Below are 18,706 nucleotides of genomic sequence, written 5' to 3' on the forward strand. Positions count from 1 at the left end.
TTTCCCTGACACCCTTGTTGAAAACCAATTCACCGTAGAAGTATGAGTCTACTTCTGAATTCTATTCTATTCCATTGATCTATTTACACCAATATCACCCTTGTCTTGATAATTGTAGCTTTTTAGTAATTCTTGAATTTACTAAATTCCAGGTAGTGAAGTCCTCTAACTTTATCCTTTCTCAAGCCCATTTTAACTATTCTCTATCTTTTGTAATTTTACATAAACTTCACAATCAGCTTGTAAATTTCTTTTTAAATAATCCTGTCATGATTTTGATTGGGATGGTTTTGACTCTGTAGATTGAGTCATGGAGAGTTGACATCATAATAATATGCAGGCTTTCATTATGAGCAATTAGCTACTCCATTTATTTAGATCTTTAATTTCCCCCATAATATTTTGTATTTTCCAGTATAGGTGTTTTGCATATTTTTGTTAAATTTATTTATTGCTATGTATTTTGCTTTGATGCTTTTGTAAATGATACTATTTTTTAATTTCACATATGGCCCAGTAGTATAAAATGTATCTTTTTTTTTAAATTTAAGTTTCATCAGTTATAATGTGTCAGTGTCTGGTGTATAGCACAATGTCCCAGTCATATACATACATATATGTATACATACATATACAAGTATACATACATATATTTATTTTCATATTCTTTTTCATTAAAGGTTATTACAAGATATTGATTATAATTCCCTGTGCTATACAGAAGAAATGTGGGGTTTTTTGGAGGGGAGCTTATTTTATTTTTATTTTTTTAATAGACTTTATTCTTTTAGAGCAGTTTCAGGTTCACAACAGAATTGAGCAGAAAATACAGAGTTTGCACATAGCCCTCCCCACCCACACATATATACTCCCCTACCCTCAACATCCCTCATCAGTGTGGCATATTTGGTACAGTCGATGAACCAACATGGACACATTATTATCAACCGAAGTCCATAGTTTACATTAGGATTCACTCCTGATATTGTACATTCTATGGGCTTTGACAAATGCTTAATGATATATAGCCACCACTATAGTATACAGAATGATTTCATTGCCCTAAAAATCCCTTGTGTTCCATCTATTCATTCCTCTCTCCCTCCATCTCCCCAAACCCCTGGAAACCATGATCTTTTTATTGTTTTTGTAGCTTTGCCTTTTCCAGAATATCATTTGGTTGGAATCATACAGTTTGTAGCCTTTTCAGACTGGCTTTTTTCATTTAGTAATATGTCTTTTAAGTTTCTTCCATGCCTTTCATGACTTGATAGATTTTTTTTTACTGCACATATATTTTTTAATTTACATATATTTACTGTTCATTGTTTCTAAGAACGTTTAGAGCTTTAGCTTCTTAAACTTCTAGAGTTATCAAACGAATAAAGCCAACCACAAAATAAGAATTAACTCAAAAAGATACATACACCCCACTGTTAACAGCAACATTATTTATAATTGCCAAGATACGGAAGCATCCTAAGTGCACATCAATAGTTGAATAGATAATGAAGATGCAGCATGCATATATATGTATGTAATGGAATACAACTCACCCATAAAAAAGAAGGATATTTTGCCATTTGTGGCTCTTCATTCACTTTTTTTTTTTCACTTCAAAAACCAGAATTTTATAACTGGCAGAGACATATCCAAGAAATGTGGGGTTTTTTAATCGATTTTTATATATAGTGGCTATTTGCAAATCTCAACTATATCTTGGTGAATGTTCAATGTGCACATGTAAGAAATGTATACTTTGCAATTATTGGATCATCTAAATGCGTCAATTAGGTCAAGTTGGTAAGAATGTTATTCAAAGCTTCCATACCCTTATTGATATTTTGTCTATTTATTCTATCACATACTGAAAGAGAAGTATTAAAATCTCCAAGTATGACTAGAGATCTATTTCTCTCTTGTCAACTTTGCTTTCATGTTGAAGCTCTGGTATTAGGTGCACACACACATTTGGGATTGGTATGTTTTCTTGGCAGATGGACCTTTTATTGTTACAGTATCATTCTTTATTCCTAGAAATACTCTTAGTCTTTAAATTTACTTTGCTTGATATATAGAAATACTAGCTTTCTAATGCTTAGTGTTTTCATGGTGTAGAAACATAGGCAGTTTGAAAATTGAAGAGTGTAAAAACAAATCTAGTTATGTCTCTATATTTAAGTGCATCTCCTGCACACAGTATATAGTGGGGTCTTGCTTTTTATCCATGCTGATAATCTCTGTCTTTCAATTGGAGTGTTCAGTCCTTTTGTATCTGGTGTATTTATGTTATAGGTGAATTTACATCTACCATCTTGCTATTTGCTTTTTGTTTGCCCCTCCTCTTCTTTGTTCCTTGATTTTTTGGTCTTCTTTTGGGGTTGAGTATTGTTTTGTTTTGTTTTGTTTTGTTTGTATTCCAGCTTGTTTTGTCTACTGGCTTTTTGGTTAATATTTTTAAGTGATTACTAGAGTTTACAATATACATCCTTAGTTCATCACAATCTACCTTGAATTGATATTATACCACTTCATGTATAATGTAAGGGCCTTGCAAGAGTATATGATAATAATTTTTGATAAAAGTTGTTTTTATTTGAAACTTCAAATTTTTATATATGTATTCATGGAAATTCATCAAATGGAATACTTAAGATGTTTGCATGTCACTGTATATGACTTTTACCACACACACAAAAAGAACTATGAACAAGTATTAAACTTTACTTAATGATAGGCACATTGAAGTGTCCAGGAGTGAAGATGACTGATGTCTCTGACTACTTTAATATGCATCAAAAAATAAGATGGATTAATGGGATGGCGAGGGGATTGGCTAGATGGATAGATATGTGACAAAGCAGAGATAGCAAAACATTAATTGTAGAATATAGACGATTCTTTCCATTTTCCTCTTTGAATATTTTTATAATAAAGTGTTGGATTAAAAAGCCAATCTTCTAATTTGACATAAAAATTACATTTTAGTCTTATTTTATAATGTCAGTGAATTATATAATGAGACCTTAAGGGCAGAAAAAATTATGCACATGAACAGTTCAGGTGATGGCCTTCCATTCTATCCCAGTGATTCCTTGATCTTCTTAATTCCAGATCTGGCCTGAATCCTAGATTCACCACACTGTCTGCAAGGCTGTACGAGATCTCAGCCTGCCTCCACTTCCAGTCTCACCTTTTAGTTCCCTGAATGCTTTGGGCTTGTGTTTGCCAGGGGCTTCAAAGCCTCCACAGAAACTGTCTCCTTGCCTGGAATGCTGACCTCCCTAGCCCCCTCCTTCTTTTGGAAAAATCGTGCTCATCATTTAGGTTTCAACAGAAATATCATTTCCCCAGTAAAGCAATCCCTCATCTCCCAAAGTAGGTCAGGTTCCTGTCCTGGAGGAACTGTAGGAAAGCACCTCTCAGGGCCTGAGTTTCTCTGAAGCCAGCCCGGAACCGTGGAATTTCCTTCTCAAAGAAAGCAGGCAGTGACCTTTGTATCTTATCCTTAAGCAGGGCGTTGGTTTTCTCAGAATGAAGGATTTGTGTGTGTAACACCGCAAAATCCCCCACTAAAAGCCTGTTGTGGTTGAGAAATCGTACTTGCTTGCTTTTCCTGTTATATAATAAAAAGAGAACTATGCCCCCTCAGTGTCCTAAATAAGGTAAGACAGTTGTGATTGGATATTACCATAGACCCACAACTTCTACCCTTAGGAAGCAAATGCAACGGGTCAGAACACCAGCAACACACACACACACACACACACACACACACACACACACATATACCCAATAGTCAGGTAGTTTGTGCGGGAGCTCATCAGCAGTCTGTGAGCAAAACCCTCTTGCTGCCTGCCCCCAGTCTCTCCCGTCCCCTCAGTCGGCCAGCTCTCCCCTGTAGAACCGTCTGAGCAAGTGCAGGGCGCCACCTACAATCCAAGACCTGGAAGCCAGATCACTGGATGGTGACAAACCAGAGTCACAGGGGACAGGGAGCCAGTGAAAATCTTGCCTTGGTTTCTGCCTTTTGCTGTCCTGAGTCATCTGTCTCGTTGTGAGTATAAGATATAGAGCACAATCTGACTCGGACACATCCAAATTTGGCCAAGCCCAGAACCGCCTTCGACTGCGCGACTCCCATAACTCCCTGCATGTCTCTTTGTAAAACAGACTCCGTCCTCTCTTGACTGTGTCTCTTCCTGTCACAGTCTAAGCTCCACGAAGGCAGAAACACGTCTGTCTTGTTCCCTGTTGCAGCAGCCGGTAGTGCATAGAAAGACCTCAATAAATATTCGTACAGGGGTATAGCTCAACAATAGAGGCTTTGGGCTCATTCCCCAGTGTATCTGTTAAGGGGGCAAAGAAAAATAAATAAATAAATATTCTGAATTTCCATCTCTTCATTATAATGCCATTTTGTGTCTTAATCCCAAATACCATCTATTATATGCGTTCTTAACTGCATTCGCTCATTTACTCTTCCACTTAATATCTTTGACATTTATGCAACACCTGCTAAGCACCAGGACCGCAAGTTTTAGTATGACAGATTCCCTGCCCCCAAGAAGCTCATTATCCACAAGAGGCCCACAGACCAGCAGAGAAACTAGCACCAAACCATGCGGAAGTGCCGCACAGAGGGCACCAAGGGGTCTATAGACGTGACAGGTTAAATAGCAACGAAGAACTTCCCTATCGAATTAGCAGACAGAAAAATGAGAGTAACAGTCAATCCCTCCTTGCTCCTTCCTAACAGAATCCCAGTTTTTGGGTGGGTATTCATGCCTCCTCCCCATAGTCAGCTGAAGCCAGAGAAGCTGACTTCGTCCTCGGATGCAAAGGCTGATTCCAAATAAACCAAAGATCATAGTCCCACTCAGCGCGATGGCCAGTGATTGGCTCAAGAACTGGAGCATCAGGTTAGAGTTAGATTTAACTAGGAACTAGTCCATGTCCGGGAAAAAGCACCTGACCTAAAAGTGGCCCCGTCGGGCTGAAAAGTGGGACTTGATTCCATCGTTAGGGTGTCATCTCTCCCGTCCTGGGCAGAGAAGCAGGCTGTCCCAGCCTGTGATGTGAGGCAGTGTCAGCCCACGGGGTGTGGGCAGGGACTGCAGATAAGAGATAACTCCTGAAAAATAGAGTAGAAACTCAAATTATCACATGTCTGGATCCTGCCCTACTTCTGTGAGTCCTGTTATAGCAGTGATTATCATACATTCCTTATTGTTTAAGACAGTCAGTTGCTTGTTAACTTAGATCCAAAAGTATCCTAACTGATGAAGCAAAGTTATTGTGAAACTGTGTAATAATATGGGGAAATGTCTATGCTAATACTACTAGCCCCCCAAAAGTAGAAACTACCAAATAATACTCACATCATGATGACAACAGTATTTTCTCTTTCTTTCTTTCTTTCTTTCTTTTCTTTCTTTCTTTCTTTCTTTTTTCTTTCTTTCTTTCTTTCTTTTCTTTCTTTCTTTCTTTCTTTCTTTCTTTCTTTCTTTCTTTCTTTCTTTCTTTCTTTCTTTCTTTCTTTCTTTCTTTTTGCACATTTTGTTTTTGTTTTGTTTTGTTTTGAGGGGGAGGTAATTTGGCTTATTTATTTATTTATTGACTTATGTATTTTAATGGAGGTACCAAGGATTGGATTCAAGACCTCATGCATGCTAAGCACACACTCTACCACTAAACTATACCCTCCCACTCACAGCAGTATTTTAAAATCTGTGTGAGGGGAGGATACAGCTCAGTGGTACAGCATGTGCCTAGCAAACATGAGATCCTGGGTTCAATCCCCAGCACCTCCATTAAAAAAAAAATCAGTAAATGAATAAAAACCCAATTACCTCCTCCCCAAAATAAAAATAATAAATAATAAATAAAAATAAAAAAATAAAATCTATGCAAATAGCTACAAAAATACTAACAATGATTGTATTTGGATTGAGGTACTACTGAGGACTATTTTTTAGATCCCACAAATTTTTATAAGAAATATACATTACTGCTATAGTACAAAATTCTTTGAAGATTTAATGGAAACATAGAGGAATGATTGCCCAGCTCTATCTAGAGAAGTTGGAGCAGGCTTTACAAGGAAGTGTTGAGCCGACACTGTCAGGACTGTCATTCACCAGAGGAAAAAGACAGGCAATTCTCGGTCACTCGCACTTCCTTTGTTAGATTTGGGCAAATAAATTAACTCCTACCAGCCTCTATTTCCTCATTTTAAACTAGGGATATTACCTACCCCACAGAGTTTTGGTTGGAGATGATGATGATGGTGGTGACGGTGATTGATGTTATGTCAGAGACAGAATCATGAAAGTACGTGGCTGGTTCAGGGAGATTTGAGTATCTCAGTATGTTTGAAGCACAGGACTCATGCCAGATCACAAAGAACCTCATAGGTCATATGGGGAATAGAGCTTCCAAGAAGACTGAAGCCTTATCCTGTTTGGGAAGGTCACGTTCAGGTGTCACCTGAGATTGTTGAATTCCACCTGGGCCCATTGTGGTTACTTAGAAATGTACTGAGCCTGCTTCACACCATTTCTAATACCCAGCTGAGAAAATACCCCGAGGGCAGGTGCCATCCTACCGTGAGAAAGTTGATTCATAGTTTGCACCAGCAGGCTGTCAGGAACACAGAACAGCTATTGGCCTCTGAAAACAGCTGGAAGAAGCCATTCTGAGAGGGGCTGGGATGTCCCCTCTTTAAGGGACATTGCTCCGGTGGTAACATCAACGCGGGATGCTGTTATGGGAACTTAAGGACGAGGAAATCTTGGCTCACCTATCAGAAGGATGCTGACAAATCTTGTTTTGTTAAGGACAGCATTTACCAGGTTGAAAATTATACCTTTGGCCTGTGGTGTTTATAGCATCTTTTTTACCATCTCCATCACCCTTTGGACAATCATGTTACTTACCAAGGAACTTCCTTTTCTCCTATAGGCCAGTGGTCCTTCCCTCTTGTTGAGCTGTAGACATTTTTGAGAATGTGATGAAAGCTACACACCCTCTCCTGAGAAATGGACGTATTCATGTCATTTGTCTGCATGTCTTCAGAGTGTTCCTGGCCCCTGGTCCATATCTACCTAATGCCTGTTACCGTGGGTTAAGGATCTCTGCTGCAGAGAATGGTCACCCTTGGAAGGACTTTAAGAAAGGGAGTGACCCATCACTCCAGGAGCACAGCGGGAATGGATTTGGAGGCAGATGGAGAGAAGCTGAGACTGAAGGCAGGAAAAGCACTAATGAGGCCACGACAAAAGTCCAAAGGCCTGAATTAAAGCAGAGTCAATAGCAAAAGAGAAAAGGTGACAGCTTGGAGAGGAAGAATAGATGGTCTTTATCCTGAAGTATGTGGAGGATGGGGGAGGAGCACATGAGCCAGAGAATGGGTTTGGGGAATCCTCGTTTACCTTCAGTCATCACGGTTGAAGCTATGGGATGCCAGTAGAGTCAGTTTTAACTGCACCACATTTAGGTCTCCACATGGCATCTCCCCACAAGGACAGCAACCAATCCCTTCCAATCTGGTAGATGTTTATGATCTACAATGTTTAAAAAAATGAAAATAACACAGACTAAATTTACTGAAAGTTCTGGTCCTCTGGATGTACCCTCCATAATAAATCTCCTGAATCAACTTTAAATATAAAAATAAAAATAGGAACACTTTCTCAGAAAGTATCATTTTATGACAGAAGCCTACTCTTTTGATAATATTAGTTGAAGTAGCCACCTAGAAACAATCCATTTTAAAAAGAACATAGAGTACTTCTACAAAGATTTATTGCTAATATAGATTTCCTTTTTTAACTTACTGACTCACCAGCAAAATCCTGTAGAATTGGAAGGCTCTGTACTCAGCGAGATTGCCAAAGTTAGCCACTGATTTACTCCCCTAAGTATAATTTGGAAGAACCTGCTTGGTACATCTGAATACTATAAACCTATAAACCATGAATCTTCTTCAAATCTAGTTTTCCCGAGGCTTGTGAGTAGAATAAAGAATGGACTGGGGGAGGGGTGCAGGATTCTTACTGTGCTAAATCTTTGTGCAAAAACTTCTACTGAAGGAGGGGCATGCTCGCGATATAATCGGGCCCCATACCCCCTGGAAGGGCAACCCACAAGCTGAAGGATAAAGTCGCAGAGACCCTTGCACAGGAGTGAGAGCTCTAAGCCCCATGTCAGGCTCCCCAGCCCAGGTTCTGGCATTGAAAGGAGGAGGAGACCCCAGCACATCTGGTTTTGAAGGCCAGCGGGGCTTAGCTCCAGGAGCCCCACAGGACTGAGGGAAACAGAGACTTCATTCTCTTGGGAAGCATGCACAGAATTTCGCATGTGCCACGTCCAAGGGCAGAGGCAGTAATTTCAAAGGAACCTGGGCCAGACCTGCCTGTTGGTTTTGGAAAGTCTCCTGGAGACACAGGGGATGGCTGCAGGTCACCCAGGGGACATAAAAGCTGGTGTCAAACATTCCAAGAGTGTTCATCTACGTGAACTTTCCTGGAGGCTGATCATTAGCACCAAGACCTAGCTCCACCCATAGATAAACAAAAGCTAAAAGAATTTAGCACCACCAAACCAGCTTTACAACAAATATTAAAGGAACTTCTCTAGTCATCAAACCACAAGGAAAGAGAACAAAAAGAAGAAAGAGGGAAAAAAGAAAGATCCACAAAAGATTGCTTTGGCAGTTAGGGGTCTTTTGTGGTCCCATATAAATTTTGGAATTGTTTGTTCTAGCTCTGTGAGGAATGTCATGGGTACTTTGACAGGGGTTGCACTGGGTCTGTAGATTGCTTTGGGTAGTATGGCCATTTTGATAATGTTGTTTCTTCCAATCTAAGAGCACAAGACATCTTTCCATCTCTTTGTATTGTCTTCAGTTTCCTTCATTGATGTTTTACAGTTTTTGGAGTATAGGTCACCTCCTTGGTTAAGTTTATTTCTAGGCATTTTTTTTGATGCAATGGAAATGTTTATGCCAGTTATAAAATTTTGATTTTTGAAGTGAAAAGAAAAAAAAGTGAATGAAGGGCCGCAAATGGCAAAATAGCCTTCTTTTTTATGGGTGAGTTGTATTCCTTTACATATATATGCTGCATCTTCTTTATCCATTCATCTATTGATGTGCACTTAGGATACCTCCATATCTTGGCCATTATAAAGAATGTTGCTGTTAATAGTGGGTGTATGTATCTTTTTGCATTTATTCTTATTTTGTGGTTGGCTTTATTCTTTTGATAACTATGTAAGTTTAAAAAGCTAAACTCTAACATTCTTAGAAACAATGAATAGTACATATATGTAAATTTTTTAAACGTGCAATATATTGTGTACATGTATTTACATGCAATATATTGTACACGGGCAGTCAAATTGTAGCAATTCTACCTAATAAAGCTGAAAGATAAAATAAAAAAGCATTAACAGACATCAAGATTTCCTGTGTTCTAATACAGATACATCCATGTTCATAACAGCCCTATTCACAATTGCCAAAAAGTCTATCAACAGATGAATGGCTAAACAAATTGTCATATCTCCATGCCATAGAATATTAGCCATAAAAATGAACGAAGTACTCATGTACACCACAGCGCAGATGAACCTCAAAACCGTTGTGCTAAAATGGAGTAAGCTAGACATAAAAGGACATGTACTGAATGATTTCATTTGTATGAAGTATTCACAACAGGCGCAGTTACTGAGGCTGAATGCAAGTGGCCAGGGGCTGGGTGAAGGGTGGGATGGAGAATGACTGCTCAGTAGGTACAGGGTTTCCTTTTAGGGTGATGAACCGTTTTGAACTAAGTAGAGATGGTGCTTGCACAGCACTGTCAAAGTGCTAAGTGTCACTGAATTATTCACTTTAAAATGGTTCTTTTTACGTTTGAGAATTTTACTCCAATAAAAAGGAAAAGAAAAACCTTTTAAAACAGAAAAGAAAACGAACAAACTTCTACTGAACCTACATTCAGAGGATCAGTTGCAGGTTCAGTAGGAAGGAAAGCAGAGAACCGGGCCCTTGGGCAACAGACCTAGCTTTTTTTTTTTTGTCCCCCAGATGAACCATTTATCTAACATTTCCAGCAGATATATTTTCAATTACAATATTATTGGCCATGTATGGAATATAAATACTTCTTTTTCTATGAAAACCCCTCTTATAAAAGAATCTGATTTCACTACAGTATATGCCTTTGACTTCAATTAAGAAAACTGCTTAGCTTACCTTCCTAAACTTTCTAGTTAGTAGGGCTGTCCAACAGAGAAATTAGGGTGCTGCTCTGGGCAAAAGTGAATGCCTCCTGCCGGTAGCCTCCAGTCTAGTTTTTGCTAGAGCAAGAGCACTTCATTGAGAAGGGGGTCAGGCACATAGACACCGTTCTGTTCATTCACTAACTGGTTACCCAACCGTGAGCAAGCTGCTTCTTTATCCATTTATTAACCTAATTAATTTTAGATAAACTTAATTGGGGTAAAATAACAGACCTAACTTTTTGATCACGATTTCAAGGACTGATGCCTTTTAGGTCGGGTAGATATTCCTGGAGTTCCTGAATTTATGACAAGAAAGAGACCCCTGAAAAGAAAGCTACTCTTGAGTTAAATGTACCATTACAGAAGGTGAGAAGTGTTGTGAAGGCCAAGTGCATGGTGCTGTGAGAACGTCTAATGGGGTACTGACTTAGTCTAGGGATGTTGGAGGAATTTCCTTGAGGTGATGCTTTCAGTTATGTACTGCTGCACAGCAAACTGCTCCAAAATGCCACCTTGAAGAAGAGGACCCTTTTGCTTGCTTGCAGCTTTGGACCTGGGGCTAGACTCAGCTGGTCCATTCCTCTGCTGGTCCTGGGGGTCCCGCCTGTGGCTGCATTCAGCGGGCACGTAGGCTGGGACACAGCTAGGATTCTCTCCTGTCGCCTCTCCACTTGCTTTCTCCAGCGGGGGAATCAGGCCTTTTACGTGTTGGCTCAAGCCTTCCAAGAGCGCCAAAGCAGAAGCTGCTAGCTTTCCTTATTAAGGCTTTGGCTTGGAGCTGGCACGGCCCCTTTAGGTGCTGAATTCTATTGGTTACAGCAGACAGCGCCAACCCAGAGTCCAGGGAAGGGGACTACACGAAAGCACAAATACTGGAAGGTGTGATTCATCTGGGGCCACATAGTAACGAACTACCAGTGTGACATTATTCAGAGATCTGGAACATGAGTAGGAGTTAACTGGGCAAAGAGGGCGGGAGCCTGTTCCAGGCAGGGGCAATGGTATATGCAAAGCAATTATGGCAAAGGGGCACCAGAAACTTCTAAGTGACCGAAAGAAAGCCAGGATGGCTGGAGTGCAGAGACCAAGGGGAGAGTGGTTATAGGCAGGAAAGGGCCAGACCATGCCGTGCTGCTGTACCTCTTAGGAATCTTCAGTGTACTAGTAGTAAAACCCCAAGCAAAATGGGCTTAAGCAAAAATCAAAACAAAAACAAGAGAAAGAGGGAGAGAATGTATTAGTTCACGTTCCTGAAAAGGCCAGGGCACACTTCACTCAGGTATGGCTGTACCCGGGGCTTTCAGATGATACCCCCAGGATTTGTCTACCTCTGTCTCTTAGCTCTGCCTTCCTCTTGGTTGCCTTTGTTTGCAGAAAGCTTGTGAAACTGTAGGCATACATCCTCCCAGAGTTAAGTCCTGTTGAAGAGAGACCTCCTTTCTCTTTCTGACGAAACAGTCATCCAGTGCTCCAGGCTGGTATCAGAATCAGTCTGGGGCCAAATAAGACTTAGACAGCACACTCCAATTAGGATAATCTTAAAGGAACGTATTTAGAAAAGGACTATTGCAGTGGGGCACTGGAGCTGGCTCATAACAACTTATAAAAGCCAACTCTTAGCATTTTTGCTCAACTCTGTATTCAGTGACTTCACATTGGTAGCTTGAAATAGGCCATGATGGAAATCTTTACACCACAGCGACTGGCAAGTGCTACAAACGAAGGCTCTTCTCCCACCTTGCCCCCAGCTCTTTCCCAGCACACTGCTAGACTGTTTACACAGGTGTGAGAGAAGCACAGGGATCCTGCAAGGATCCAAGGATAATCACAGGAGAGGTCCAAAGGGACAAGGAGAGACAGAGCTTACCAGAATCCAGGAGACAAGAGTAGTGACCTCTAGCTAAGGGACACCAGCAGTCTGGGGGAAGTCATAGGAAAGGAGCTAGAGGATAAATATCCTGACTATGTTTTCTGTACCAAAGAAGGTAGCATTGTTTTATAGATTCTGGAAAGAAAAAGCTACAATGACATTACCAATTGTTACATCAATTCATATCATTAGAACATAGAGTATTTAGCCTATTATTTGCCAATTTATTTGCCTAATGCCAAAAAGTACCTTGCTAGCTTTAGAAAGTCCCCACACTTTCCTTGTTGGAAACTCCTATGGCCAGGCAGTTCAGGGAGCCAGTCTCATTCATGGACTTCCTCCTTCCACTGGTTTCAGATTCACTTCCATATAGAAGCTTAAAATGGCAACTGATTTGGGGATTTAGTAGATGACAAAATGGCTTTTAAAAATGTTAGAGAAAAGGTATTCAATAAATAGCAGTGGGACAACTTTCTAGTCATTTGGAAAATAAAATAAAATCAGATCCCTACCTCATACCAAGATCATATGTTCATAATCTTGGCAGGAGAGAAAGTTTTAAATAAAACACAATAAGCAAAAATTATAAAGTAATGACCCAGGGGGAGGGTATAGCTCAGTGGTAGAGTGCATGCTTAGCATGCACGAGGTCCTGGGTTCCATCCCCACTACCTCCATTTAAAAATAAATGAATAAATAACACCCCCAACAAAAAATTAAATAAATAAATGACTAAGCAGGAAAAACTTGTCTATGTAGATAGATATGGATATATTTACATATGTATCTATCAAAATACATGTAAATGACTACTAAAGATCGAAAATAAAAAGGCAAACACTTGAATAGGAAAAAGGGGGAAAGCAGGTAATCCTATGAATAGATGTTCAATTTCAAGAGTAATTACAGACGCAAAAATCCACTTTCTGCCAATGTGCTTGGCAAAATTTAAATGCTTGTTATATCAAGGGTTATAGCAAATATGCACATATATATATGTCAAGGTGCAGGGAAATGGGTAGCCTCATTCACTGCCAGAGAGAGTACAAACTGTTAAGGTCACTTCAGCAGCAATTTGACAGTACTTACAAATTAAAATGTACATATCTTATGATCTAGCTATCCTAGCTCTCGGTGTCTACCCACAAGGAATGTTCAGACATACACACAGGTAGACATCTGCCAGGATGTTCACTTCTGCAGGGGCTGCAAAATGAAATTCTGGGAACAACCTGTTGTGATACACTACAGCAGCCGGTGGGTGACATGTGATGCACAAGTTGGTACAAGAATTTACCAAAGATAAAGTATAAGAATAGAAAAGGAGTTTATAGAGTATGTTGCCATATGTGAGCCCCGAGAGTTGGTTGTTGGGGGTCTTTTATAAGGCAGGGTCACAAGGTGCCTTATCAGCTTGTGCACAAGTCTCTGATTGGCTGTAGGTGAGGTAAGAAGTTTAGGGTCCATGAAGGGCAGTGCGGTTTATGACTTTGGTAAGGTGGGCTGAAACAAGCGAGCCTGAGCTGTTGTAAGATTAGTCATTACCTGGGGCTATTAGTTTGTTAGGGGAAACACACCCAGTTAAAGAATGTATTCTAGCTGTTGAGGGATCACAGGCCAACATCTGAGAACCCAGGAATAGGGGGTGGTTGGACTTTGAAGGACATCAGTAGGCCCCACACAATCTAAATATCCATCAGTAAGAAAATGCTAAATAAACTAGGGTCTGTCGATACTACGGATACTATCTGGCAATTAAAAAGAATGAGGCCTGCCCATAGGGACTGGCTTGGAAAGCTCTCAAGGCTGAAAAAAGCCAGATACAGAATGAAATATAGTATGACAAAATAGAAGTAAAAAACATAAATGAAAACCCATGCAAAATGTGAAAAATATAGATTTCTATAAGGAAAAGACCTGAAAGAATTAGTTATTCATCTATGAGGAGGGTAAAAGGATTGGAGTTATTTATCAAGGGAGAATTTAACTTTATCTGTAATATTTGATCTTTTTAAATAATGAGAATGAGTTATCTCTTGTGCAATCAAATCTTTCCAAAAATATTTGCTTTAAATGCCATGTTTTGTCTTTTTGTAAACAGCTTTATTGGGATATAACCCACACACCTACACAATTCATCCATTCAAACTCTTCAATTCAGGGATTTTTAGTATATTCACAGGGATGTGCAGTCATCACTACTATATAATTTAGGAACATTTCATCACCTCAAAAAGAAATAGTCACTCCTTATCCATCACCCACCCCTTCCACCCTTGGAAACTACAAATCAACTTTCTATTCCCTTTTCCTAGACATTTCATAATATTCCATTATATGGATAAACTGCATTTTGCTCATCCATTTATCAGTTGATAGACATTTAGGTTGTTTCCATCTTTTAGCTAATATAAATAATGTTACTATGAACATTTGTGTACAAGTTTTTTTGTGTGGACATATGCTTTTGTTTCTCTTGGGTATACACCTTGGAGTGAAATTGCTGTGTCACACGATAACTCTCTGCTTAACATGATGAGGAAGTGTCAGACTGTTTTTCAAAATGACTGCATCATTTTACATTCCCACCATATTTTGTCTTTTGAAAATTGTACAACGTGGTAGGTTATAAGAGACAATCGATGTTTCCCTTCATTTAAACCACCTCAAAAAAAAGTCTGTGTATATATACATAAGTATATATAATATGTATATTATATAGATGTATATATAATTTTTAGTAAAGTGCAAAACCCGAGGTGAGGACCATGTTGGAAAGACCTCCTGGGCTGAGGAGGGGAGGGGAGGGTAACACCTAGAGTCTGGCAGAGCCATTGGCTAGAGCAGTCCAGAAGGGCAAGGGGGCTGACCAAAGACAACTAGAGGAAGGCTCTGGTTGAATCCTGTTTCTCTGCTTTGTAGAGCTCCACGAAGTATTGAATCAGGAGGGCCACAGGCATAAGAAAGATTATTAGAAACTGGGTCCAAGTTCAGTGGAAGGGACCTGCCGAGAATTAGAGCCAGGTGCAAGGGTTAGAGGAGTCAGTTTTGACAGCCTGTCAACCAGAGATCAAGGCTGGGCTCTAGTCCCCGCATCCCGGGCTGCAGAATATCCGGCATAGGAGCTGTGCCCATACGGTAGGTCAGGCATGATGGAGATGCACGGCCCTCAGACACTAGGCATGCTAGCTCTAGAGAACATCTCCCTCCTGCCTAGCGGGGATAAAACCAAGCAGAGCACTGCGGGACTTTCCTGGGTACAAAAGGCCCACAGTACCCATCATTATTTGTAGAAAAAGGCTTTAGTCTCCTAGGCCTTCCCTGAGTTCCAAAGACCAGATTCACAGTTACTAATTAGGGAAGTGAGGGAGTACAGGGACAAAGGAAAAGTAGTTGAGCAAGAAAAGGAATGATAGTGATATAGCTTAGTGATAAACAAAGCCTTAGTTCCCCCTCAAAGGATGCACATAACAATTGGATACATGTCTTTTTTGAGTGGTTCTGCAGCAACTAAGGCCCCAACCCAGGTGCAGGATGGTGACTACAAGCTGAGACCCTAGACTGGTTGGAACCAGAAGATCAGTTGATGATTGAGATTCCTGGAACACCACCTGGTACCTCACCAGCAACCAATCAGAAAAGAGTCAGGGCCCCTGAAGCCCTCACCCCAACGTTGCCTTTAAAAACTCTTCCTTGAAATTGATCAGGGAGTTCAGGTCTTTTGAGCCAGGGCCACCCATTCCCCTTGCCTGACCCTTGCAATAAACTTTTCCCTGCTCAGAACTCTGATGTTTCAGTTTGTTTGGCTTCAGTGTTCATTGGGCATACGAACTTTGGTTTCACAACAGGGAGAGTCACTTTAATAGTGCTGGCCACAGCTCTTCTGTGACCTGGACAGTATCATAATATCATAATCGGCACAGCAGAAGTAGAAGGGCTGGAGCAGATAAAGGCCAGTAGTGTACAGCTTGACAATGACATGTTTCAAAGAATTTTCACTTCAGTTCATTCGTTCACAACCTGGTGGGCTGGCTTACTCAAGTGCCATCATACCCAAGTCCATGTGCCTGATGATGCACAGTGAGGCCAAACAAACTGAAAAGTGGGCGTCTGGAACAGAGACAGATTTATTGCCAGGCCAAGCAAGAACAGGTTGCTCACGCTCAAAATAAACTGAACTCCTCAATGGTATTAGGGGTAGAGTTTTTAAAGGCAACATTTGGGGTGAGGGCTGCAGAGTTTGTGACTGTCTTTTTTTCTTTTTTTTTTTTTTCAGTTTTATTTGGGGAGGGGGGGTAATTAGGTCAACTTTTTCTTAACGGAGGTACTGGGGATTGAACCAGGACCTCACACATGCTGAGCATGCACTTTGCCACTTGAGCTATATCGTCCCCCTGTGACTGTCTTCTGATTGGTTCGTGGTGAGGTAATAAGGTGGTGCTCCAGGAATCTTATTCTCAACCTGAAGTTACCATCCTCCACCTGGGTGGGGGCCTTGGTTCCTGCAGAAGAACTCAAAGATACACTGTTAAGTATATTCCTTGAGGAGGAGCTAGGACTTTGCTTTATTGCTGCACTATAGTTTGACTGCTCCCCCTTTGTCTCTGCACTCCCTCCCTCCCCTGATGAGCAGCTGCTTGCATCTGCCCTTTGGAACTCAGGGAAGGCCTAGGAGGCTGAAGTCTTTTTCCTACAAGCAAGAAACAGGGGACATGCAGGAGCTTTGGTACCGGGTAGGGCCCTGCGGAGTCCTGCTCCATTTCACAAGGATTGTTATGATCTCAAAATGTCTCAAAACATTTTTACTTTATGATTTATAACTCAATATGAATTTGTACAACTCTTTTCCTAAGCCTATAGTTAAGATGTAATTGAGAAAGTCAGCTCCCCAGAAAGGCAGCCTCTCAAAATAATAATCTTTAAACAGCTGTACAACATTTCTAAATGCAAATGTATTAAGTGGTTTTTCATCAATAAAAATTTTTTACTTAAGATTAATTTGGTCTTTTATTTCCACTAGTCCCTGGATTGTTAAATGTCCTGAAAACAACTGCACAATAATTCCCACTTTTCTGTGGTCCTTATCCTCACTGTAGTTTCCTTACATGATTTTTTTTTTGAACCAGATAACTTCATGTAAGGCATGTTAAGAAGATTAAAATGGGGATAAGAAAATGCATCATTTGCTTAGGGTAACAGCACTAAGGCCATCCATTTTCTTCATCCCAAAAGTTTCACTGATGAGGCTCCTCATATGTGTAGTTCAAAAGATTTCCGAGGGAGAGAAATCCAAATGGTGAGATTTTTCTTTTTCTTCTCTTTAAATTCTACTCAAGGGCACTGATTATTTTAACAAGGGCAGGCAAATTTTACAGATGTAAAATTATAAGAAGCTTATGTCGGAAACCTGTTAATGGACACCATATCCTCATGTATTCAGCAATGATTTGTGCCTCTTGTGGTACTTCAGGTACCTGCTGGCTGGCTTAACCATTTTCCAGCTCTGTCCGCAGTATTTACATTTTTGGTAGGCATGGCCTCTTGGAGTAATGAATTCTATGTTTTAATGCATGCTATATATATAAAAAGGTATTTCCTTTTATTTTTATTGGAAGGACTGTCAGGTTTCAAGAAATGTTACCTATTTCTGTTATATTCTGATTTGAGAAAATAATCTATGATTATTCTTCATGAATTTACTACTTTTACTTTTTTTGCAGATGTAATCTTTTTTTTTATTTTTACCACCATACCTAATTCTTTCTGTCCTTGACCATTCTGAATGTCCTTCTCTGGATCTTTTCTAGCTCTATTACATCTTTGAGACTCCAGAAGCCTTATTCATCATATAAAATATTCCAGGACCAGGCATTCCTTCAATTACAGACACCCCCCTTTTTCTACAACAACCCCAGACCTGTTTTCAATCATTTCCCCAGACACATCTCCCAGACCTGTGCTTGCTAGAGATAGAAACTTATTTGAACATCTGCAGCTGATCCCTCCATTTTGACATGCACTGAATCCAACCAAAACAAAAATCACACTTGAGACCATAATATTTCCTTCATCAAATATTTATAGGAGTTTAAGACTGTGCCAGGCATTGTGCTAGGTATGCAGATGTGGGGATGCTTTAAAATATTAATAAGAAGTGGAGAAGGGGTCTAGCTCAGTGGTAGAGTGTTTGTGTAGCATGCACAAGGTCCTGGGTTCAAGGCCTAGTACTTCCATTAAAGAAAAAATTTTAAAGAAAAGATTTCTTTAAAAAAAAAATCAATCTCTTAAATTAAAGCAGCAGACCCTAAGAAACACACAACCTAATGGGGAAGACATATGAATTAAAAATTGTATATGTATCTCTATCATGTAAATGCTATGGGACGCAACCCATCTCTAGGAAGTTGTGTTTGTTTCCTATTAATGCTGTAACAAATTAACGTACACTTAGTAGCTTACTTCAACACAAATGTAGTCTCTCACAGTTCTGGAGGTCAGAAGTCAGGAGTCTTCAAGGTTAAAGTCAGCGTGTAGACAGGGCTGGTTCTT

At 40.0% G+C, this 18,706-nt stretch overlaps 1 long non-coding RNA gene across 1 annotated transcript in view; it reads right to left on the reverse strand.

The window, feature by feature from the left end:
- Nucleotides 1-4,376: 4,376 nt before the first annotated feature.
- The window catches only part of LOC140697653 (uncharacterized), a 44,271-nt gene continuing 29,941 nt past the window's right edge, over nt 4,377-18,706 (reverse strand). The window contains exons 2-3 of the long non-coding RNA XR_012074828.1: nt 7,434-7,565; nt 4,377-5,134 (exon numbers count right to left, since the gene is read on the reverse strand). This is a non-coding gene — a long non-coding RNA (uncharacterized lncRNA). The remainder of the gene's footprint in view (nt 5,135-7,433; nt 7,566-18,706) is intronic.

Source organism: Vicugna pacos, chromosome 8 (assembly GCF_048564905.1).
Source record: "Vicugna pacos chromosome 8, VicPac4, whole genome shotgun sequence".
In the NCBI taxonomy this organism is placed as follows: Eukaryota; Metazoa; Chordata; class Mammalia; order Artiodactyla; family Camelidae; genus Vicugna; species Vicugna pacos.